The sequence below is a fragment of the Notamacropus eugenii genome, chromosome 3 (genome assembly GCF_028372415.1).
Source record: "Notamacropus eugenii isolate mMacEug1 chromosome 3, mMacEug1.pri_v2, whole genome shotgun sequence".
NCBI classification, from domain to species: Eukaryota; Metazoa; Chordata; class Mammalia; order Diprotodontia; family Macropodidae; genus Notamacropus; species Notamacropus eugenii.
In genome coordinates, this window is record NC_092874.1 from 307,407,059 (window position 1) to 307,432,069 (window position 25,011).

At 42.1% G+C, this 25,011-nt stretch overlaps 1 pseudogene; it reads left to right on the forward strand.

The window, feature by feature from the left end:
- The first annotated feature begins 1,404 nt into the window (after positions 1-1,404).
- Positions 1,405-23,584, forward strand: LOC140532117 (keratin, type I cytoskeletal 18 pseudogene; annotated as a pseudogene).
- Positions 23,585-25,011: the final 1,427 nt, after the last annotated feature.

Below are 25,011 nucleotides of genomic sequence, written 5' to 3' on the forward strand. Positions count from 1 at the left end.
CTAGGGGCAGGAGCCCCTCGGGGCGAGCGGAGTGTCCCTGGCTCTGGTTCGAGGAGCGGGGAGCAGAGGAGTCGAGGAGCCGAGCGCGGTGGCAGCGGTGGCGGCAGAGCCGGGAGCAGCAGCAACACCCGGCCGAGGGAGAGGGGGCGGGCTCCGGCGCTCCTCCCTCCTCTCTGGACCCGCCCCTCGGCGCGGTTCCGCGGGAGGGGGAGGGAGGATGCTCGGACCCGGCTCCAGATGGCCCTCCCTCTGCCTTCTTGGTCGCCGCGGGAACCCAGGGGCTTTCTTGGGCTGGAAGTGTCTGGTCCGGTCAGAAGAGACAGATCCTGGGGAGGCCTGCCTCCTGCTCCGGCTGGGGCTCGGGAGCATCCCCCCTCCCCTTGGAGGACGAGCAGGGAAGGGGATGGGGATAAGGATGGGGATGAGGATGCTGGGGGAGGAGAAGGAGGAGGAGGGACGGGGGAGGGAGGAGACCAGGCTGCCGGAGTCAAGCGCCGGCCGAGCCTGTGGATGGCGACAGAGACGGTCGCACTCACCCACAGCCACAGGCTGGACCCAGGAGCTCGAGCCGCCCAGCCCCCTCCCTCCCAGAACGTGCTACTCAGGCGGGGGCGGGGTGCGGGAGCACGGAGAAGCCCCGAGATCTCTCTTCCCCGCCATCACTATCTCTCCCTCCCCGCTCCGCTTATCTAGCCGCTGGAGCTAGCCAGTGTGGTTGCGGGTCAGGCTGCGGGGTTGGGAGGTGGGAAGGATGGTGTCGAGCGTTGTTTCTAAAGACAGTTTGGGGGTCTCTGGCCCTGTTTTCCTCGATCTCTCTCTTCCCAGAGTGATAATAATACCCCCGTCCCATTCTTCTCCCTCCTAAAAGTACATAAGCACTGCTTTTCATCCCCATTTTACACAGTAGAAAACTGAGACTTAGAAAAGCAAGCAAGCCTACTGAGAGTTACGAAGCTGGCATTTGAGGAGCAGGTCAGAGTTGAACGCATTCTGGGCCCTAGCCATGGTTCTGATCCTCTCTCTGCTTGAGCCCCCAAAGTCGCTTTCCCGTCTTCCCGATGGTGTTTGTTCCAAGCATGTTTGCTTTTGTAGCCTCCCGGGCATCAGATTCAGTTCATAATCTCCTGCTACCCTCCTAACATACACACACACGCACACACACACACACACACACATACACACACACACACACACACACCTGCCCCTTAAGCTACATGAGGAGGGAGGAATAAATGGGAGCGAGAGAAGTGCCATGGAAGTTTTAAGTTGGATACAATTTAGTCACAAGGAGTTAAATACTTACTGAATGTACCCTCAAGCACTGAGTAATAATGAAAATAATAATAGTAGATAATATTATACATGCTGAGCCCCAAGCCAAGCAGTTTACAATTGTTATCGCATATGAACTTCCCAACATCCTTTGAAGGTAGGTGCTATTATTATCTTCATTTCACAAATGAGAAAAATGAGGCATGCAGAGGTTAAGTGACTTGCCCAGGGTCACATAGCTAGTGTCTGATGTTGGATTTAAACTTAGGTCTTCCTGACTTCAAGCTTGGCTTATGCCCTTAGTGTGGTGATGACAGACAAAAGAAGAGAGAATAATCAGTGATTCAAGCAAGCCACAAGCATTGATGTGGTCAACACCATTTAGATGTTGGGCTCTGAAGATGCAAAGGTAAAAGCACCCTAAAGGAGCTCTGCTCTAATGGAGAAGCCTACACAGAGCTGTGTGACTTGGGGCTGGAGTGGGAGTAATTCTATGACTTACCCACAGGATCAAGAAATGACATTTCAGCCTGGGCCAGAAATTCACTAACAAAGAGGTGAAGGAAGGAATGTGACAAGTTGAAAAGAGGAATGAATATGGAGTTGGAGGAGCTCAGTATCTTACTCTCTGGGAGACTTTGGACCAGTTATTTCCTCATTCAGGGCCTCAGGTAGCCATCTATCAAGGGAAGGGGGAATATCAAAGGACCTCCATAGTTTATAGAGGCTAGAGGCATTGAATTGGATGAAAAAAAAAAAAGATGTGAAGAACATAGCCAACAGACACCATTACAGTATGGTGATGGGACACGTAGGAACCCTGAGAGACAGTGATCATAAACTTTAGAATTGGGAGGACCCTCAGACAGCATCTCATTCAACCTCTTCCTGGAGCAGAAATCTCTCTGTTGTCTGTCTTCTATCAAAACATAGGGCCTTTGCTCCATGCTAGTGACAGGGAACTTGGTACAATGACAGCTAGGTGGCATCATGGATACAATGCTAGGTTCTGGAGTCAGGAACACTTGAGTTCAAATTCAGCCTCAAACACAGTTAGACACTGGGCTACTCATTTTATTTCTATCTCAGTTTCTTTATCTATAAAATGAGGATAATTATAATACCTACCTCCCAGAATTGTTGTCAGGATCTAATACAATACTATTTGTAAAGGACTTAGTACAATGACTGGCACATAGCAGGTGCTTAAGAAATGACAGTTGTTGCTTTCTGATGCAACCTATCCCATTTGGGAGCTGTCCTGATGATTACAAAGTTATTCTCTGTATGTAGACAGAATTCAACCCTTTTGTAACTTGCACTGATTTGGTTCTAAGTTTTCCCTCTGGATCCTTGCTCTTTTTGCACAGCCCTCCCTCACTGTAAATTCAATTCACTTGGGAGACAGGGCATCACCTTCCTCATGGTGTGATCCTCTTTAAGAAGGGTCAACAGACAACATTCTCTTTAAGAAAAGCCCTGAATTCTTGGCTTTTGTCTGGATTCCACTTCAGATATTTACTGTGTAAACTTGGCCAAGTCTCTTTATCCTTCTAAGTTTCAGTTTTCTCATCTTTAAAGTGGAGATAACAATAGCACCGAGTAGTGTGAAGATCAAATGAAAGAGAACTTGGAAAATGCTTTGCAAACCTTAAAGCTTTATATAAATGGGAGGTTTAATCATTATTCCATATTTTCTAGAGGTCTCCTCCTTAGAGGAATGTTAGTTGCTTCTAAATCTATCACCTTTCTCCCATTCTTTCCCTTTCCCCCATGCCTCTTAGATTCCCAAGACTCCTGACTTCGGTGAGTGATTTGGAAATAGAAATTGTGCTTTGTATAATAAAAATCAATTATTAATTAGTATTATATCTACCTGCCCACTTTTTCATCTCTGTAAGATCTCAGTGAGAATAGTCTACACACTTAAAGAGTGACACCTTGATGAATGCATGGGAAACAACCAGGCTTTTGCATCCCCAACAGTCACATTATCCACCGAGATGTGTGCAACATTCTGTTATAGAAAAAACCAACCAAACAAACAACCTTTTGACTTGGTAGGACAAAATTCAGTCCTTAAATTCTCTGCTTTGGCAAGATGTCTCCCATGTCTATTTTAAAGCCATGAACATTCTTTATAAGGTGCTAGGAGGCTATCAGCTCCTTGGCAGCAGAGGGTATTCGATTCTTGTCTTTGCACCCATAATACTTTGTATAGGGCTTAGCACAATTGTTTTTACTCTAAATATGTGATTTTATTGGAAGGAAGGGAACCAGTACAACTTTGACAGGTAGGTACTGTTGTCATCGCTATTTTACAGTTGAGGAAACTGAGGGAAACAGAGGTGAAGTGATTTGTCCAGGGTCACAAAAATAGTAGGTGTCTGAGGCTGGATTGAAACTCACGTCTTTTTGACTCCAGATCCAGTGTTCCAGTCAGTACATTGCCATCTAGTGGCCTCATTAGGACAGACAGTTGAAAGTAGACTGCCACCGGCTCTGCAGTACCTAGTCTCTGAACAGGGCTGAGAAGGAGGGGGGTGGGGGTGGGGAGGGGGAGGGAGAGAGAGGGAGAGAGAGGGAGAGAGAGATTGAAGTACTTAGCCTGGTTCCCCAGATGGCCTGTGTTTGTCACTGACTCTCTGATGCCAGGCTTCAGGTCCACCCTCCTACCACAACCAATTTTAACAATGTGCAATCATTTTATTATATTTGAGAATGGAACTACCTATAACAACCAAAAAGCTGGTCCTTATGTTCTCATCTAGACCCTCCCCTATTGGAATTCATTTCTTTGGCTCATTATAGGAAATTTTGCTTTCTGGTCATCCCTGTCAGAGCATAAATAGGACTGGAAGAAATCACATTTCTAAAATGAGTTAGTTAACTCATTCTTAGAAGTGTACATTTTCAGTCAAGATGGAAGCAATACTTACTAATTCCCAGAGTTGTGAGTATAAAATATTTGTAATATGTTTAGCCCTGCACCAGGCACCAGGTGATGAATAAATGCCAGTTTCCTCCCTCCCTCCCTCCCTCCCTCCCTCCCTCCCTCCTTTCCTTCCTTCCTCCCTTGCTTCCTCCCTTCCTTCCTTCCTTCCTTCCTTCCTTCCTTCCTTCCTTCCTCTCTTCTTTTCTTACTTTCTTCCTTCATTCTCTGTGAATGTAAGTCATAAGAACGTAGATTTAGAGTTGGGATGTAGCCTAGAGGTTATTAAATACAAACTACTCATTTTCTACAGACGGAGAAAGTGGTGTAGAGTGGAGAAAAGAATTGTCTAAGGTCATTGTTCTTTATCCTTCACTTTCAAAGAGGACTAATAATACGTTGATGATGTCTTGACTTGGGCTTGAATTGTATTTAAGGGAGATATAATTGCACATAATCAAAGCCTCACACTTTCTTCAAGAGTCATGAAAGTCCAGGGAGAGGATGAAAGTCAGGATGACTGCTAAAGGCCCAGGATGCAGTGATGACCTTGTTGTCTTCAATGTCTGACCAAGCTCTAAGCACCTGCTTTAGCCATCTTTATGGCCATTGGAACAAATTATTCTTATCCACCTGTTCCACCAATAGAAATCTTCAGACTCTAATGTGCTTGGAGTAGACATTCCCCTAACTCACCTGATGAGTTTGAGATCTCTCAGTTACCTTCCACCTGATTTAGTTATTTGCTGAGTGGGTTTTACTGGGATGTGGACACTGTAAATGTCACAACTTCTTAGAGCCACAGGTGAGAATTGTCTGATTGATGGGCCCCAAAGCTGGATGAGCAACTCTGCAAAGGACTTTAGCCCTAACTGAACCTCCCACATAACCCCCTAGCCTAAAGTTACATGGGTAGCAAACAACAAGGCTAGGGTATGTGATTGTCCCTGTGCTGTTTATCATTTTTATCAATGATTTCAATAAACACATTGATGCTATTGACATCAGACTTGTAACTGACACCAAGTTGATAGGGATAAGTAACAGAGAGGATACTAGAGTCAGAATTTAAAAGGACCTTGAAAGGTAAGAACTTTGGTTTGAATCTAATAACAGTAAATTCAATAGGAGTAAATGTAAAATTGGATATAAAAAAGAAAAACACAAAACATTGATGCCAGTTTAAGATGGGCAGAGGAAGGCAGGGATACAGGGTAGTTCTGAATAAAGATCTGATAATTTGATTCACTGTGATCTCAATAAAAGTCACAAGAATGGCAGCACCACCTCACCCCCAATTCCCCCATGCTTATTCAAAAATAAAATAAAAGTTAATGTGGCCTTGGGCTACTTTTAGAGGGCCAGAACTTCCAGGAATGCAGAGGTGATTAGCCTCTATTCTGGTCACATATATTTGGCAATATGATGCTCAGTCCTGAACACCATGATTTAAGAAAGATGTTAATCTGGAAACTCCATAAGAGGGCAAACAAGATGGGAAGGGTTGTGAGTCCTTTAAAGGTCAATTGGAGGAATTGGATATGTTTAGCTTGGAGGGAGATGAGAACTGTCTTGGAGTATTTGAAGGGATATCCCATTAAAGAAGGATTTGATTTCCCTATTTGAATTCAGTGAAAGTACCCATGGGAAATGGATGGAAGTTACAACGAAGCCAATTTTGATTCCTTTTTAGGAAACACTTCCTAACAATGATACCTCTTCCCAAGGAAATGGTCTACTCTAGGAAACAGAAGTTATCTTCTTTCAGTGGTCTTCAAGCAGATTCTGGTAGACTCATTGGTGATTATGTTAGTGTGGAGATTCATTCACATCTAAGTTGGATGTAAATGGCCACTAAGGCTCCTTTTGAACTTCAAATGCTATAATTGTCTGAGTTTTTTCAGATTCCAAGTCCATGGCCCTCCATACCATACCACACCATAATGCTGTCAGAAGTCATTGAATCTCCCCAAGCCTCAGTTTCCTCATATGTAAAAGGATGTTGATATTATATTGTGTCCTTCTCAGAGTTGTTGGGAGAGAAAGACTGCAGAGGTATTGTGTATCCTAGTGTAGAAAACTCTGGTAATGCAGTCAGAAGAACTGGGTCCAGATTCCACCTCTGATGTTTATTACTTCTTTGGCCTTGGAGGAGTCATTTACCTTCTCTCAGCTCCAATTTCCTCATATGACAATGAGAAGATTGCATTAGATGGCCCTTCAACATCCTTTCCAGTTTACATGTGAGATATGATACTATGAACTTTAGTTGCAATTATTGTTGTTATAATTATCATTGAGGTAGGTTGAGAAGATGTGCATAGGTATTGGTAGAACTTCTTGGAAGAGTCTGAAAAGAAGATAGGAGGAGAGAAATGAGAAGTTGTAGCTGCTTCGCAACTGTATCTTTCATGAAGTGTGTCATCTGAAGAACAAGATCCTGAGATGTGTTACCCCTCCCTCTTCACAAATAACCACTGGTAAGCAGACTATAGGGAGAAGGAGGAGTATTGGATGGGAGCAGGGCTAGCCACTCCACTCCATCAGGAAAGTTACTTCCTATTTTAAGTACTGCTAGAGTATTTGAAATTCACTCTTCACTTGACTGTCATTTCTTCCATGGCCTCACCAACCACTTACCCTCCCCCGCCGAGAAATTGTCCTGATTGGTGACTGCCTCACCTACATGACCATTTTGGAAAAATCCAGTCACCATGCTATATTTCACTATTTATTCTCTGGGTATCTTCTCCATCCTCTCATGAACTGGTTTGATGCTATGCTCCTCTTGGTTTTTCCCCTACTCTCTACAATCTTAGAATCATGAACAGTGAGCAGACAGTTCTGTCATTGCAGCTGGATGGAAAGTGTCAAACTGCTCCCACTGGTCCAACTCACTTGCAACTTTACAGCTAGTGGACCCCTCCCTGTCTCCCCCATTAGAATATGAGTTCTCAGAGGCCAAGGACTGTCTTTACCCTGGTATTCATTTCCTCAGTGCTTAACACAGTAATTAACACATAGCAATGCCTTAATTAATGCTGTTTGAAATGTATGCATCTTTAATTTAGGGATCTAAGGCAACACTTCTATCACCCATCCTAGTTCAGGCTGATAAGAACATTATGCGAATAGAACACAGAATATCAGTTCGTAAAAAGAGCTTAGGACATGGGATGTCAGAGCTGAGGGATGTTAGAAATAAGACAGAATGTGAGCTGAAAGCAGCTTTAGAAAAATCACTGAGTACCAAGCAGAGCAAGTCAGGAAGCCTTCCTGACTCTCCCTCAGTTAGATCCCACCAGGTATTTGATGGCAAAGTGAACAAGACAGCATAAATCCTTAACTGACTCAAACCCATACCTGCCAGATCCCACTAGGGTCTCCCTTTCCCTCCAGCCTCCCTGACAATGCTTCCTTCCTCTTTCTCCTTCCAGGATGAATGCTAACCTATCCCCACCTTTGCAAGAGGAAACACAGAACACAAGTTGACTTGTGATATTTAGATGACTCACCCTCATCACATATGTCATGGGCCGGTATCCTTACAGTTCTGGATCTTTCCAGTTCTGCATCTGTGGGGTAGACATGGCCACAATGGAGAATCATTTCCTCTAGTAGGATGTTGGACAACAAAGCCTTGCCATCTCCCTTAGATTATCACCCTCCAAGACCCTGTCTCCCCAATCATTGTTCTCTATCTTGCTGTTGGTCTCCTTAGACCACCAGGCCTTGCCATCTGCCCTGCCACAGCATGGTGGGGACCACTAACATCTGCAACAGGGCTCTCCTCTATCTATTGCCTTCTCCATCACAATGTAACCTCTTTGACGGAAGAGATCATCTTACCTTTTCTGTTTATATCCCTAGTGGTAGGCACATAGAACTTAGAAAATGTTTTTCTTTTCATCCAACAGAGAGTCCACACAGTTTGAGCTGGATGATACTGTAGAACATAGAACATTGGATTTTCAAGGGATTTTTGACCATAGATCAGATGGTGTCAGAGAGGGGAGGGTTCTTAGAATTGGGAATATCGAGCATAGGTAGAATCAATGAATATTGTTCAGATAATGCCAGTGCTGAGACAGACCTTAGACATTATGTAGCCTCTCCCTTCCTTGGAATATGAGGTCCAGAGAGATGAAGGGACATGTAGAGACAAAGCAGGACAGAGGCTCTTTGATTTGGCAAAGAAATGGATACCTCAGCTTAGGAGTTCCATCACAACCCCTTGAAATGCCCCTTGGAGTCCTCCGGGTAGCTCTTAAGCGCATTCTGTTGTGTATGTCTTGGCCTCTGAATGTATATGGTAAAAGTGTGTTTATTCCCTCCTCCTATGCCCCACCAGCATGAATAATTTACTTCTGTTTAATTAAAATAAGAAGACTTCTCCTGGTTTGGGGTCTCATCAGAAGCAACATCTTTCCTCCCCATTAATAGTCCTGGAAAATTATCTCTGCTGTGACATTCTAGAGTTGAAAGACTGAGAAGGCAATTGGAACAGGAGCAGCCTTCACCCAGCTGGCCCTTCAACCCCTCTCTTCCCTCTCCACCTCCCCCCCCCCCCCCACCATGAGGAGACCTACATCAGAATCACAGCAGCTTAGACTTCCATCTCAGTTTAAAGTTTACAAAGCACTTTTCTAGCAACAAACTGGGCAGGGTGGGGAACAACTATGAATAGTGTTGGGGCTGGAGGTATGAAGATCTGATTTCAGTTACTTCTTACTGGACAAAGAATTAGGATCTTGCTGAGTGTCTTTGGAGATGTCACTACCCCCCTGAAACTCATCCATAAAATGAAGACTACATCATCCACAAGTTTCCTCTTTCATTTTTAAATCTATCTGGTACAGTTGTTTTCTAAACCTGATAGTTCAGCCCAAGCTGTGCCTCAGTCTCTTCATCTGACAAATGGCAATATCGTAGCAGTTGTGCCTATTTTTTTTCTGTCAGTTGCATCTGATTTTTCACGATCTCATTTGAGGTTTTCCTGGCAACAATACTGGCATGGTTTGCTGTTTCCTTCTCCAACCCATTTCACAGATGAGAAACTAAAGCAAACACCATTAAATGACTTGCCCAGAGTCACACAGCAAATGAGTTTTTGAGGCTGAATTTGAACTCATGAAGATGAATCTTCCTGATTCCAAGCCCAGTGCTCTATCCACTGGGCCACTTATCGGCCCTTATTTCTCTATCTCTTGTATTTTTGCCTTGCAGAAATTTATTGTTACAGATAATTCAGTACTATCTAAAGAAATAATGTCCCAAAGTCCCATAGTTATATGGTGGAGTTGGGAGGAGAACAATATCTCTCAATTCCAGACCTTGTGCTATTGCATCACTGACCACACATTCTTTTTAATGGTCACCTGCTTCTCATATGTCTGAAATTCCACCGTATACTCTTGTCTTTTAGCTTAAGGCTTTGATCCAGCTTAAACTGCATCCCTTTTCCATTATTGTCAACTGCTCCCCTCACCCCTGAAAAAGAGACCCATATTTCTAATGTCAGTATTCTTCTAAGTACACTATATGTCAGAAATCGTGGAATACCATTATCCCTACAGAATTCTAGAGGACCCTGCCCTGGAATAAAGGAAAGCTTCCCATGAGAGGTCCATAATCACCCAAGAATTCAGCATTACTATCCACACAGGGTTAGTGGATGAAGTGGAGGAAGAATGCCTACAATCCAGACTTGGATGGAGAACTCATAAAACTGGTCCACTCGGATGGATATTTTTGGGAGACACTGAGAATGTGCAAAGGGAGACATAGACCCAGAGTTGAATGGAAAAAGTAGAGAATGTTCAATTGCCTCCAGGAGTTTAGATTTCACTTTGAGGACTCCAAGTTTCTTCTTGAAATGAAGGTCTATCTTTGAAACAACAAAATTGATCTCAGGTGATCTCAACGATGTCTTATCATTCACAAGCCATTGGATCCCAGTCACATCCCTCTTTGGAGGATTTTCTTGTTCTTTGTTGACACAATTTCTCTCCTTTTTCACTCCATGCAACAGATGTCAGTATATAAGCTATGATAGTTTTCCTTGTGGTCTTTCTGTTTGGATTCACCACCGGAAGTACAAGGCGAAGTCCCCAATGTTTCTTCATGCCTTTGGACACACATGAATTGATGTTTCTTCTTGCCTTTGGACACACAATGAAGACAAGTCAGCCAACTCCTTTATTTGCCTCTCTAGGGAGAACCTGTGAACCTTTCTTTCACTTAGCTTTCTCTATGTCTTCAGGTTTAATTTACAGCAAGAATGTCAATATTGATGCAGCTCAATTCCTCTGCAGTATGTTAACCAATTCACTGTTGGACTAAGATTTCACATTTGGAGCACCAACCATTAAATTAATGTTTATAGATAGTTTCAAATGTGCAATTCTTAGAACCATTTCTCATATATTTATTCTACTTTATCGTGGAAGAAAATAGGGTAGCACAGTACTGAAGGTCCCTTTGTATTATTGTTTTTTGTTTTATCAGTGGTCATAGACAAAGAGATCATATGAGGGAGACCTGAGTTCAAATCCTGATTCTGACCTTTACCCAGATGAATAAATCTGGGTAAGCCACTTGACCTCTATCTACCTCAATTTCTTCATCTATAAAATGGAGATAAAAATAGCACATACTTCCTGGAGTTATTGTAACAATAAAAATGAGATAATATTTGTTAAGTGTTTAGCCCAGTTCCTGACATATAAATACTCTTCCCCACAGTGGCACACTTGCTAGTGATGAGCCTCCCTATCTCCTTAATTGAGCTGATCCTTGAAGAGTACATATGATTTGCCCCTGAGACCGTTCAACAAGACTTTCTAATTTGGGGAAAATTGTTCCAAAAGTCTTAGCATTCAGAACTCAGGGTCTTCTTCCCACCACCAGGAGGCATCAGAGGTGGATTTTTGTGGGCTTCCTGGGTCCTACCACTATTGATAAAGCCATGCATGCCAATAGTTTTGTAGTTGTTGTTGTTTTTGAGGTGGGGGGCATGGATAGGAGACAGGGTTGGAATATTGCACCATTAACACATTCTGGTCTTTCATTTCATTCAAACTGGCAGATGTCTCCATTTTGGTTGTTGACTCCTCCCACTTTGTTTTGTGAATTTCATGGTTTGAATCAAGAATTTTTTTCTTTTGCCTTTAATAAATTTCATTTTATTACTTTTCAAACCATTGTTCTACCCTTTTGATGTTTTTAATGAATTGTCATTCCATCATATATTATGATAGTTACTTCTCCCAACTTTATGAAACCAGCAAATTGGATATGCATCTCATTGGCGCCTTTGAGACAAGGATAAAGATGTTAAATAATCATAATTAACACTTACCTAGTGTTTTGATGTTTGCAGAGTGCTTTACTCTGTTGTCTCATTGGACCCTCACAACAAGCATGCCAGGTACTTACTTATTTTGCAGAAGAGGAAATTGAAGCAGAGATTGATAAAATGACTTGCCCAGGGCCATATAGCTCATAGACATTTAAAGAATGATTTTCATTAATGTCTTTTTGACTCCAGATACTATCTAGGTACCTTTGAGGAAAATTGTTTGTTGATTGAATGATGGTTAATTGAACTTGTCCAACCACAGGTCTCTCATAAATTTCCTCAGCTTTTCCTTACTAGACAGTAGCATGCAGAGATGACTTTGAAACTCAGCCATTTTGCTGTTTGTGAATCTGCCTAACTTGTTGTTAACCAACATCCCTTATTGCTTTACATAGAAATAGAAGGAGAGACTCTATTTCATGCTTTGCTGAAACTCAGATTTATTTTCTCTTACAGTACAGTAATCCTGCCAAGAAAAGAGGAAATTAGGTTAGATCTGGAATGACCTCTTTGATGCTAGATCTTCTTCATCACTGCTTCCCTTTCTAATTATTTTCAGTTCATTCTCTTACTAGTCTTGTAACACTTACCAGAAATCAGAGTCTACATTACCAGTCTATAACATGAAGACTTCATTGTCTTTCCCCACAAAAAAATCAGGCTATTTTCCCTTGTTTAGGCCAGGCCCCATTTTCAGAGATCTTCCCAAGACTGCCTGACAACAGTGGCTCAGCATCACACCAAGCATATTAACCTGGAATGGAGTCTATCTGGGTCTGATGACCCAAACTCATTGAAGGAAGTTAAGTGGCATCTCTCCATACATTCCCTCACTATGTGCTCCAGTTCCATGTTAACAATTTTTGCTCTATCTTTCCCTGTCAAAGAACATTTGTCTTCACAGAAAAAAGGAGAATGAAAATAAGATTCCAGTAGCCTTTTTACCTGCAGTCATCATCAGCCTTTAACTGCACTTAATACAATCCTTCCCGTTTAACAATTACTTGGATCTATGTCTCCAGTCCTCACAACCTCATAAGGCCTGTAGGAAAAGGACTAAACACTCTGTCTTCTTACATTCCTAGCACCTAGGACTTTGGATAGAGTAACTAACTTATACACATTAGCCAAATTGAAAGAGAATCATACAGGGCAGAAGTAGGATCAGCAAATGGAGGTTGGAGGCAAGCAGTATTTTCCTCCTCATAGGAATGAACACCCTGATCATTAAAATGGTTCACTGATGGAAAGGGCTGCCTCTTTATGTAGTGAACTTCCCATCATTATAGACGTTTGAGCATAGACTGGGAGACCCTTTGTCAGATAAGTGAAAGAAGAGATTGTCACACAGGTGCAGGTTTGCCCAGATGGTTTCTGGGCTCCATTCCAGCCCAGAGATTCTGTGTTTTTTTTTTTTTTTTACAAGTGGGAAGGGTAAGAGTAGCATTCGCAATCTGAATCTTTCCTTGGTATGTTAGGTGGTATCCTTTGGGGCTTCAGATAGTAAGACAGTAGATTGCAGGGGGTCACATTTCTTCTGGCCTCTTTCCCTTCTTCCCCTCATTTCATCAAAAAGATGCTTACATCTGAAATCTTTCCATTCTAGTGGGTGTTATGCTCCTGGCCCCAAGTGCTACGGGGTTGATTGTAAAGAAAACTCTTTTAGACCACTTACTGCCAAAGCTGGAAAGAAGTTAGAGTAAGGAATGCGAGAATGAGATAAAAAGTCAGACCTGGGAGAAAACCTAGACAGTGAATGTCTTAGTGAGAAGGTGCCTCAGAACAGAGAATGTCAGAGCTGGGAAGGCTTTAGAATAGGGAATGGCAGACCTGGGAAAGATCTTTGGAGAGAGAATGTCCAAAACGTAGGGGCTTTAGAACATAGAGTGTTTGAAGTAGAAATTACCTTAGTAATTGAGCAGGCCTGCATTCTCACTTTCCAGAGGGAATCAGTAAGAAAGGAATGAAGCAGGAATTAAGTGACAGAGAGTGGTCTAGAACTGACATTTCCCCATTTCTAGTGCATGAAAGGTCCAGTGCACTTGGGTCCAGGACCTCCAGGACAATTAGAGGCTCCAAACTAGGTACCACTTTCCATCTTTTTCCCTGGCTATTACTGGAACTTATCCTTTGCCATATCACATCATTCAAGCCTCACTCATTCAAGAGCCTAGCATTGTTGTGAGTTCCAGGGATGTTTGAGTGGTCTCCTCTTTGACACATACATACCAGATTAAGAAACACAGCAGAACCACAACACCATGAAGACCTGGTGAATTCACAGCTTACAGACTGGAAGACAATCTCTATACAATCTGCTTTGGTTCTCGGACACTGGAGTTGAAAGATTTATCAGCTACATTTTTCTGGGGAGCTGTCTTGTGAATTATCATGCAATTAAGATGCTAATGACTGTTTATAGAACCTTTTCCATCCAACAGCTTTCTGAATAACAAGAAATGTCCCTTTTCTTACAGGCTGAGAATAGCATCTAAGGCAGAATCCTTCATTAAATCAACGTGTTTAGATTGCAGGGTTTTTTTTTTTTCTCACTAGAAAGGAATTCCCTGATGCTCATTATTTTCTGCTATTGTGTGAATGAGTCCTCATGTATTTTTTCTCCTCCCAGCCCCAGTTTCCTTTGTGAAGATAGAGAAACACCTTAATTCCTTCTCTGTGCCTTGAAGGGTTCCCTTGGAGAACCACTACTCAATCAACTTCTTTAATAAAAAAGAAAGGCGTGGGGGCCTCATTCAGAAAAGATTCCCTTGGACTTATAAAGGAATGAAAACATTTCACCAGGCAACACCACCAGCCCCTCCAGAGGGTCAGCTTTTGGCAGCATCTTCCCTGCCCCCACTACTTCGACCACATGGTCAAAGGTGATGAAAATTACAGAGAGTGGAACTGTCGGGGACCTTGGAACACAGAGCACAGGATGTAAATTAAAATCACCTTTCATTTTAGAAGTGGTGAAATTGAAGCCCTGAGTGATTCAAATGACTGCCTCAAAGTCACAAAAGGTTAATGGAACACTGTGGACTTTATCTTTGAGGGTGATCAGGACAATGAGGAGTCTAGAAGACAGGCTATGTGGAGATGAGCTAAAAGAAATACTTAAACTGGGATAAAGAAGACAAATATTTGGAGGACTATCAGGAGGAGGAGGGAGAAGAGTCTCCCTCAGTCGCTTCTAAGAACAATAGGCCGACTTTAGGTAGTGTTCAGTCCCTCACTGCAAATATTTAAGCAGACATCAGAATGTTTTTTTTTAGGAAATACTGAAGATATGGGCTAGGAAAACAAAAATCACTACCACCACCACCACAATCCCCATCACCACCACAACCACCAAAAACAACAACTTTCAAAATGAAGTCAACCAAGCTTCCTCTCTCCCAATACCATTTTCTTAGCATTATATCATGAAAAATGAAGTTATGCTTTACTTTTTTGTTCATAACCTGGAGAACAAATGTATTGCTAAGAGGGGACTTCATCATCTTTCTTTTTTCAGTCTTGCTCTTGCCTATCCCGTTCTGATCTCCTTCTCCACCCCTCCCAAACTGCTACCTGCTTTGAGAATCCTAGCTTTCATTTTCTCAGCCTCCCTCAAGTTCAAGAGCTTGCATGTCCCCCCATATGCCTCTGTCTCTTACAAGAATGGCCACATGGCTCCCCTAAATGAACCTGGAATAAGGCCTGGGACCTTTAGGTTCAGTGTTTGTAAGTCTACCTGTGCCTATTAAGCAAGCTTTTATTAAGATTTCTCTATACCAGACACTTCTATTCCTAAAATGAGATAGGCTTCCTGAACATGGCTTCTGCTCAGGGATGATCAGCAGAGTCCAAGATCCAGTGGAGGATGGCCTCACAATGTGCACACTCTGATCCTTCATTCTGAATCAATTATCAAGGCACAGGTTTAGAGAGGATTACTGTACACCCTCCACATTCATACTTCTTCCTTAGCTGTGGTCTTTCTTTTTCTTCAAGGCTATCTTGGGTACTGATTCTAATCTATTTTTTTAATTAATTAATTTATTTTTAGTATTCAACATTCATTTACATGAGATTTTGAGTTCAAAATTTTCTCCCCATCTTTCCCCATGCCCTCCCCAAAACACCATGCATTCTGATTGCCTCTTCCCCCATTCTTCCCTCCCTTCTGTCACACCTTTCCCTTCTCTTATCTCTATCTTCTCTTTTTACTTGTAGGGCAAAATAGATTTCTATACCCCATTATCTGTGTTTCTTATTTCCCAGTTGCATACAAAAATAATTCTCAACATTCATTCCTTAAACTTTGAGTTCCAACTACTTTCCCATCCTAACCCCACCCATCCCCATGGAGAAAGAAAGCAAATCAACAGAGGCTATATATGTATAATTTTGCTAAAAACTTCCATAATAGCCATGTTGTGGAAGACCAACTATATTTCCTTCCATTCTATCCTGCCCCCTATTTATTCTATTCTCTCTTTAGACCTTGTTCCTCCCCTAAAGTGTTTACTTCTAATTACTCCCTCCTCCCATTTGCCCTCCCTTCTATCATCCCCCACTACACTTATCCCCTTCTTTCCCACTTTCCTGTAGTGTAAGACAGATTTTCATACCAAATTGAATGTACATGTTATTCCCTTCTTAAGCCAAATGTGATGATAGTAAGCTTCACTTTTTCCTTCTCACCTTCCCTGTTTCTCCCTCCATTCAAAAGCTTTTTCTTGCCTCTTTTATGAGAGATAATTTGTCTCATTCCATTTCTCCCTTTGTCCTCCCAATATATTCCTTTCTCACCCCTTAATTTTATTTTTTTAGATATCATCACTTCCTATTAAATTCACCCTGTGCCCTCTGTCTATATGTGTATGTGTGTGTGTGTTTGTGTGTGTGTGCGTGTGTGTGTGCATAATCCCTCCACCTACTCAAATACTGAGAAAAGTTTTAAGAGTTACAAATATTATCTTTCCATGTAGGAATGCAAGTAGTTCAAATTTAGTAAGTCCCTTATGATTTCTCCTTCCTGTTTACCTCTTCATGTTTCTCTAGATTCTTGCGATTGAAAATCAAATTTCTATTCAGCTCTGGCCTTTTCATCAAGAATGCTTGGAAGTCCTCTATTTCATTGAATGACCATTTTTTCCCTGAAGTATTATACTCAGTTTTGCTGGTAGGTGATTCTTGGTTTTAATCCTAGTTCCTTTGACTTCTAGAAAATCATATTGCAAGTACTTTGATCCCTTAATATACAAGCTGCCAGATCTTGTGTTATTCTGATTGTATTCCTCAATTCTTAAATTGTGGAATACTCACATTCTAATCTATTTTTCCAGATAAAAATGTTTAGTGCAATATTTACTCTTTGACCTGGGAACTCTGGAATTTGGCTACAATATTCCTAGGAGTTGTTCTTTTTGGATCTCTTTCAGTAGGTGATCAATGGATTCTTATATTTATTTTGCCCTCTAGTTCTAGAATATCAGGGAAGTTTTCCTTGATAATTTCATGAAAGCTGATGCCTAGGCTCTTATTTAGATCATAGGTTTCAGGTAGTTCCATAAATTTTAAATTGTCTCTCCTGGATCAATTTTCCAGGTCAGATGTTTTTCCAATGAGATATTTCACATTGTCTTCATTTTTTATTTTATTCTTTTGATTTTGTTTTGTAATTTCTTGGTTTCTCATAAAGTCATTAGCTTCCATCTGCTCTATTCTACTTTTTAAAAAACTATTTTATTCAGTGAGCTTTCGAACCTCCTTTTCTATTTGGTTAATTCTGTTTTTTTTTAATTAATTATTTTTATTTATTTTCAGTGTTCTACAATAGCTACCATATAATTTATATTATTATTTTCCCCTCCCTCCCCCTTACCTTTTCCCTTCTTCCCTGAGACTGCATACAATTTTGTATAGGTTCTACACATACATTTCTATTAAATACATTTTCACCATAGTCATGCTGTGTTGAAGAATTAAAATGAGTGGGAGAAATCATCTAACAAACCAAAACTCAATAGACACATACACACACATACACACATACACACACACACATGCAGACACACACACACAAATGATCTGCTACATTCTGTGATTGAATTCCATAGTTCTTTCTATGGATGTGAAAGGCATTTTGCCTTAGAAGAGCATTGGGAATTGTTTTTAAGTCCTTGCATTGCAAGGAAGTTCCAAGTCTACCAGAAAAAACTCTAGCACACGTGGTTGTTACTGTGCATAATATTCTCCTGGTTCTGCTTTCGCTCAGCATCAGATTGTATAAGTCTTGCCAGGTCTCTCTGAAGTCTTCTTGTTCATATACCATAATTTATTCAGTCATTCCCCAATGGATGGGCATCCCACTGATGTCCAGTTTTTGGCTACCACAAAGAGAATTTCTATAAATATTTCCAACTCTCCCACACCCTCTCGAACATTTATTATCTTACTGTTCTGTCATGTTTGCCAATCTTATAGGTGTGATGTGGTACCTCAGAGTTGTTTTGACTTGCATCTCTCTAATCAATAGTAATTTAGAGCATGTTTTCATATGAATATAGACATCTTTAATTTCTTCCTCTGAAAATTGCCTGTTCATATCTTTTGAAGATTTATCAATTGGGGAATGACTTGTATTTTTATACATTTGACTCAGTTCTCTATACATTCTATAAAGGAGATCTTTGTCACCAACATTAGTTATAAAAATTCTTTCCCAGTTTTCTACATCCCTCTGAATTTTGGTTGCTTTGGGTTTGGTTGTGCAAAAACTTTTCAGTTTAATATAATCAAAATTATTGATCCTGCATTTCATAATGCTTTCTATCTCTTCTTTCGTCAAAATTTCTTCCCTTCTCCATAAATCTGATAAATACACTGTTCCATGCTCCACCAATTTGTCCATAGCATCAATCTTTATACCTAGATCATGTACCCATTTAGATTTTATTCTTGTGTACAGTGTCAGGCATTGGTCTATGCCTACTTTTTGTCACACTTTTATTCAGTTTTCCCAGCAATTTTTTTCGAACACTGAGTTCTTATCCCAGAAGCTGGAGAGTTAATTCTTTTTTTTAAAACATTCTTCCCCCCATTGGCTTTTTGGGCCTCTTTTGCCATTTGGGTTAGTCTATTTCTAATGGTGTTATTTTCTTCAGCCTTTTTTTGGTCTCCTTTAGCAAGCTCTTCACTTGCTTTTCATGATTTTCTTGCATTGTTCTCATTTCTCTTCCCGATTTTTCCCCACCTCTCGTACTTGATTTTCAAAATCCTTTTTGAGCTCTTCCATGACCTGAGATCATTGCATATTTATTTTGGGAGTTTTGGATGCAGAAGCCTTGACTGTTACGTCTTCCTTTGATAATATTCATTGCTCTTCCTGATCTGAAAATAACCTTCTATAGTCTTATTTTTTCCCTTTTTTGGGCATTTTTTCAGCCAGTTACTTGACTTTTGAGTTCTTTGTCAAGAGGAAGGTGTGCTTTGGGTACATGTAAGCTCTCAGTTCCTCCAAAGTGTTGCAATCAAGTGAGAGGAGTTTGCTCCTCTCCTGGCCTGCACTCTGGTCTGGGAGTTACCACAAGCTTTTCTGTCCAGGATCTGTGAGTATGATTCCCCCTCCAGAACAACTGCCTCCAGCTCCAGCATGCCAGCACTCCTCCTCACCCCAGAGCCACCCCCCAGGCTTGAGTCCCAGATCAGCTGCTCGATTCCCCCAGGGTCTTCAGGTGGAAGGCTACAAAAATGGATGCTGCTGGCCCAGGGCTGCCAGGACCAGACTGTGTTACCTTCTTCCCCAGGTGAAAGAGCTTTCTCACTGACTTTTGAAGCTGCCTTTGGGGTTTGTGGATTGAGGAATCTGAGAACCGCACCCACTGCTGGGGATTCCTCCTCCTGAAACCTGTTCCTATCCTGTTTGAGCCATAATGCATGACCAAGACTGGACTGTGCTCCATGTGCTGCACTCTGCTCTGAGACTGGTGTGATAGAACTTTCTTGTTGGCCTTCCAGGGTGCCTTGGACTGGAAATCTCTTTCACTTCATCATTTTGTGCCTTCTGCTGCTCTAGAAATTTTTAGTCACTTTTTACAGGTATTTTATGGGCTGTGGGGGAAGAGCTCTTATAGGTCGTCCTTCTACTCTGCCATATTTGCTCTACCCTGTCTGATTCTAGTCTATTTTTCCTGATAAAAATGTTCCGTGGTATGAGTTTATCTCTGACTGCTGAAAGTTTTCTCATCCTTCCAGATCAAGGGAAACTTTTGCCTCTTCCATGAAGCCATCTCTGATGGTCTCAGGGAACAAGGATCATCCTCATGTCAAGGTGTCCTGGAGGTCTCAGCCTGTTTCTGCATGACCTTCTACTTCTCATTCTGTTTCTCTCTATGTAAGTTGCATCCCAAACCTTATTAGACTGTAAGCACCAAGGAAGCCCTACCCTCTTTTATACCTGTGCATCTCCCAGATCTAGATCTGGCACAAATCAAGTTCTTAGCTAAGATTGTCTCCCTGTTAGACTATAGACTGTCTAAGGCCTGGAACTTTGGCTCATTCATCTGGAGCTTCCAACACAGGGCAATGCTGGCAGTCAGTTCAGTAAGAATTTATGAAACCAAGACCTTCTGATGTCAAACTAAGCTTCATCTCCCAGCTCTCAGGGGTGCAGATGTGTTTTCTCCGGAGCTAGGAAGAAAGAAAGTGCTTCCTGGGCCATTACCAGAGGAGGGGTGTGTGCTTGGGCATGTACATGTGTGTGCATGTGTGCACATGCACATGGGGTGAGGGAGATTTTCAGGACAGACAAATTCTCCCTAGCCCTAAACTTTTACAATATTTCTCCTCTCCCTGTCCTCTATTTTCTATAGTCACTAGCTTTAATGACCACCTCAGTAGGCTATTACTCAACAAGTATTTATTAGGCACCTACAGAATACTTTGGTTGTTGAGTCATTTAAGTTGTCTTTCCCTCTTTGTGACCCTATTTTAAGACCTGCCTCAGAAAGATCTGAGTTAGAAAATTTGCTCTTTGCCTCTGTCAAATAACCAAGGACTTATTAAGTGCTCCCTGTGTGCCAGGCACAGTGCTGAGAGCTGGAAGCTCAAAAATGAGGATGGCAATCCCTGCTCTCAAGGTGCTTAGGAAGGGAAAGGAGCTGAAAAGGGGTTTGGGGGAAGAGAAACCAGGGCTGCCTGCATTTCCAGGATGAAGGGGTATCTGCAGCCTAGCAGAGAGAGTACAGAATGCAACATTGAAGGGAAGGAGGTATAATGCAAATGGGTGGGCTTCTGTTGGAAATGCATGCTCATACTCTAAACTTTCTCTTCTCCAGATGCAGCATCTCTGTTTTCTTTTCATCATGATACTGTGTCCCCTCCTTTCCCCATCTGCTTCACTCTGGATATTCTTTGTATGCCCTGTGCTAGTGGGCTGTGGACCCAAAACCTAAGGGTCATTGGAGCAGAGGACCATTTCTCAGGAATGCTTTTGGGAAATTCCTTCTTCAGGTAAAAATGAGATTAGTAGCCCTCTGGGGACCAGAATCAGATATTTGGAAAGTCTATAATGTTGAGAGTGCTATTACTGCTATTAGACTGGTGCAGCAGGCTACCTGGTGCTAGAAAAGTGAATTGCATTTGGAGTCAGAGGAAATGAGTTGGAATCCTAGTTCTGCTACTAATTCATTAGCTGCTTCATGTGTCTTTTTGGCCTTCCTTTCCTCATCTGTACAATGGAAGTATTAGACTAGGTGAATGATTCCTAAGGTTCCTTCCATCTTTTCCTCAACCGAGAACAAAAAATGATTCCAATTGCTGTCCTTTGGTAGAGAAATTATACTAATATTCATTGAACAAGAAAATGACCCAGAACACTTCAGAACTTGCCCACCTGATTACTCATTGCAGTGCTGAGTTCAGTTGCTTTTTGGCAAGCCCCTAGAAATCTAACTAACAAAACCATCTAACTAACAAACAAAACTAGTGTATTGTAACAATGGCAGGGACGTCTGTCCTCTAGGAACTTTCTGGAGAAAACTTCAGGGGCTCCGTGACAGATCATCAGTGGCTAGCCAAGCACACTGAGCCAGAAGATATTTAATCCTGAACGCTAATAGAATTCAGTGCTCATTATTCACAAGCTGGCACAGAATCTGGCCCGGGGTCCTTATTAAGAGCATGTTTACACCATGTAGTGAGATGAACAGCACCTATTTCTGACCTGAATATTCAGAGAAGGTTAGGACAGGTAATGTTCAACATCTTACTAATTTGATTTAGAAAGATGGTTATACCACAACCAATGGAATTATTCAGAGGGCCTGGATGAGAATGAATAAAAGGATCTTTCTTCAACTACAAAAATCATGTTCCTCACCCTCTACTGGGAACACACATGGTCTGAATAATCTAATAGTGGCACCACATTGCCTCTTTTCCCCAATTGAAGAACCCATGGTCTCCTATGGCACCAGAGACCTCCACAGTCTGGTCACACTCTGACTTTCTAGCCCTATTTCTTTGGCATTTACTTTCAAATGCTGCCAAAGGCTCCATTTGCCGTGTCTTAAGCATATTTTGTGATATCCCATCTTTGTGCCTTTGCTCACTCCCTTCCCCACCTTTCAGGCTTCAGTTTAATTCAATAAATATTTACTAAGGACCTGTTACCAATCAACAAACATTTATCAACCACCAGTGATGCCCTGCAATTGCTAAAGGTAGCAAAACCAATTCCTATTGGGTCCAGCTCTCCTCTACTGAGATCATAAGTTTCACTACCCACTCCACCACCTTCTCCACCAACTCCCACTCCCTGGGCTCAGTCCAAGCGTCCACCCACCAGGTTGGGCTGGTCAGCTGTGTGGCCAGGGTCTATGAGGATGTGGGTGGCTCCAGTTCCTGAATCTCCACCGCCTGCGCCACCAGCTTCTGCTGAGAATTGGGGGCTGGGAACCCGATGGTATATCTGGCCAGGATCAGGGGAATCCAGGGGGAGAAGGAGACCATGCAGGACCTTAACTAACACCTTGCCTCCTCTCTGGAGTGCTAGCAGAGCCTAGAGACTGAGAATCGCTAATTGGAAGGGAAAAACATGAAACATTTGGACAAGAAGGGACCTCAGATCAGAGAATGGGGACACTATTTAAAGACGATTGAGAATCTGCAGGAGCAGATTTATACAAGCTCTGTGGACAATACCAGAACTACCTGTGGATAATACCCATCTGGCAGCTGATGACTTCAGAAGACATCAGCAGAGCTGGCCATGAGACAGTCTGTAGAAAGTGACATTCATGGTCCCCGGAAGGTCATCGATGACACCAACGTGACCAAGTTGCAGCTAGAGACAGAGATTGAAACCTTGAAGGAAGAGCTACTTTATATGAGGAAGAGTCATGAAGAGGAGGTGAATTCTCTACAAACTCAAATCTGGGTTGACCATGGAGGTGGATTCTCAACAAATAGCAGGACTTGAGCAAGGTCATGGCTGATATCTAAGCTCAATATGATGCTTTGGCTCAGAAAAACAGAGAGAAGCTTGATAAATACTAGTCCCAGCAGATTGTGGAGAGCACAGTGACAATCAACATAACATCTGAGGAGGTGGAAGCAGCCTGAAACACTGTCACCAAGCTGAAACATACAGTCCAGTCCCTAGAGACTGACCTGGATTACTTTCGAAATTTACAAATCAGCTTGAACTACAGCCTAAGGGAGGTGGAGACCCGATATGCTATCCACATGGAGCAGATCAATACAGGCCTGCTGCACGTGGAAGCAGAGCTGGGGCAAACATGGACAGAGGGGCAGAGCCAGGCCCAGGAATACTAGGCCCTGTTCAACATTAAGGACAAACTGGAAGCAGAGATCAACACCTATCAAAACCTGCTGGAGAATGGGGAGGACTTCAATCTTGTGCATGCCTTGGACAGCAGCAGCAATTCCTTACAAAAGACCAGCACCCAGAGGATTGTAGATGGCAAAGGGTGGTAGAGACCAATGACACCAAAGTCCTGCGGCATTAGGGCCATAAACTGAACACCCAGGCTGAGTCAAGAAGTTAATAAAGACTCTTTGGTCACCTAAAAAAAGCCAAAAGACCCAAAACCAAACCACACCATTCCTACCCCAGCAGTCAAAATAAAGAACAGTTGGCCAAAGTCCCTCTTACCTATCAGTGGTCCAGCTAAACCTTCCTACTTTCAATTATCCTATTTTCACATCCTTGCCCAGGTCATCTGGCATACCTGGAATGCTTTCCCTTCTCCTGGTCACCTCTTAGGTCTCCTAGTTTCTTGGGGTGTTTTTGAGGCTCATTTCCGAGGCTGCCTTCTACCTGATGGCCTTTTAAGATGTCTCTGGTAGTATATTACACCTCCCCCCCAATATTCTCCCACCCATCACCCAGGAAGTACTTTGTTTTTATCCTATTTTTAATTTTCTTGGAATGCAATGTACCCGCACAATAGTAGACACACACAGAGAAATTAAATATTAATGACATCTTTTTTGTTTTCCATCACTCTACCCACAGTGTTTAGCACTGTGCTGTGTACATCAAAGGTGCTCAATAGAGGCTTCTTGGTTGATCATAAAATGTCATCCCTCACCTTCCACATTGCTCTAGAGTTTTACAAATTACACCTTTACAAATGTTTATTAAAATTAGAAAAGCATTTCCATATCCGTGACCTCATTGAATCTTTACATTAAAAAAAAAATCCTGGCATTGAGTCACAATTTATTATTTTATAGCTTCTGTCTACTTATTGGCTCTGCCCTCTGGGGCCAAGATGAACAAGACTAGTATGGCTTCCAGGGACAACCTTTCACATACTATAGACAGCTCTCATGTATCCACTGAGCCCTCTCTTCTCTCGCCCAGTAACCTTTCTCTTGTGACTTAGTCTTCTGTCTCCTCACAACCTTTGTTACCCTTCTTGGGATAGATTCTAGGTTGTCAGCATCCTTCCTAACATGCCCAGAGAATTAATATGTATCCCAAAGATACAAACATTTCAGCACTTGAGTGACATATGCCTTAATAGTAAAATAACATGATTTACATCTTAATGATAAGTGATAAGCAGTCATCAGCTGTTAACTCATGAAAAAACGTAGTTGCCTGCCACACATCAGAAGTGTTATAAGAACACACTAAACCTTATGTGGCATGATCCATAAAGGTGACAACTTGAAGACTCTGGGTACAGGGACATGTAGCCCTTGACAGCTTCTAGAATGAGAGTTGTCAACAACTCAATAGGCCTCAATAAAGCTTCTTACAATTTTTAAAGATTCACCCTGGTACAAATTTCACCTTGGTGTATTAAAGATATGAAATGTCCTTCAGAGTCACTTCCCAAACTTCCACATGGATTGTTGGGTTGAAGACATCAATAGGATCCTGGTTACTTCTTTCCTCAGGGTTCTAGGGGCAGTGCTTTTCATA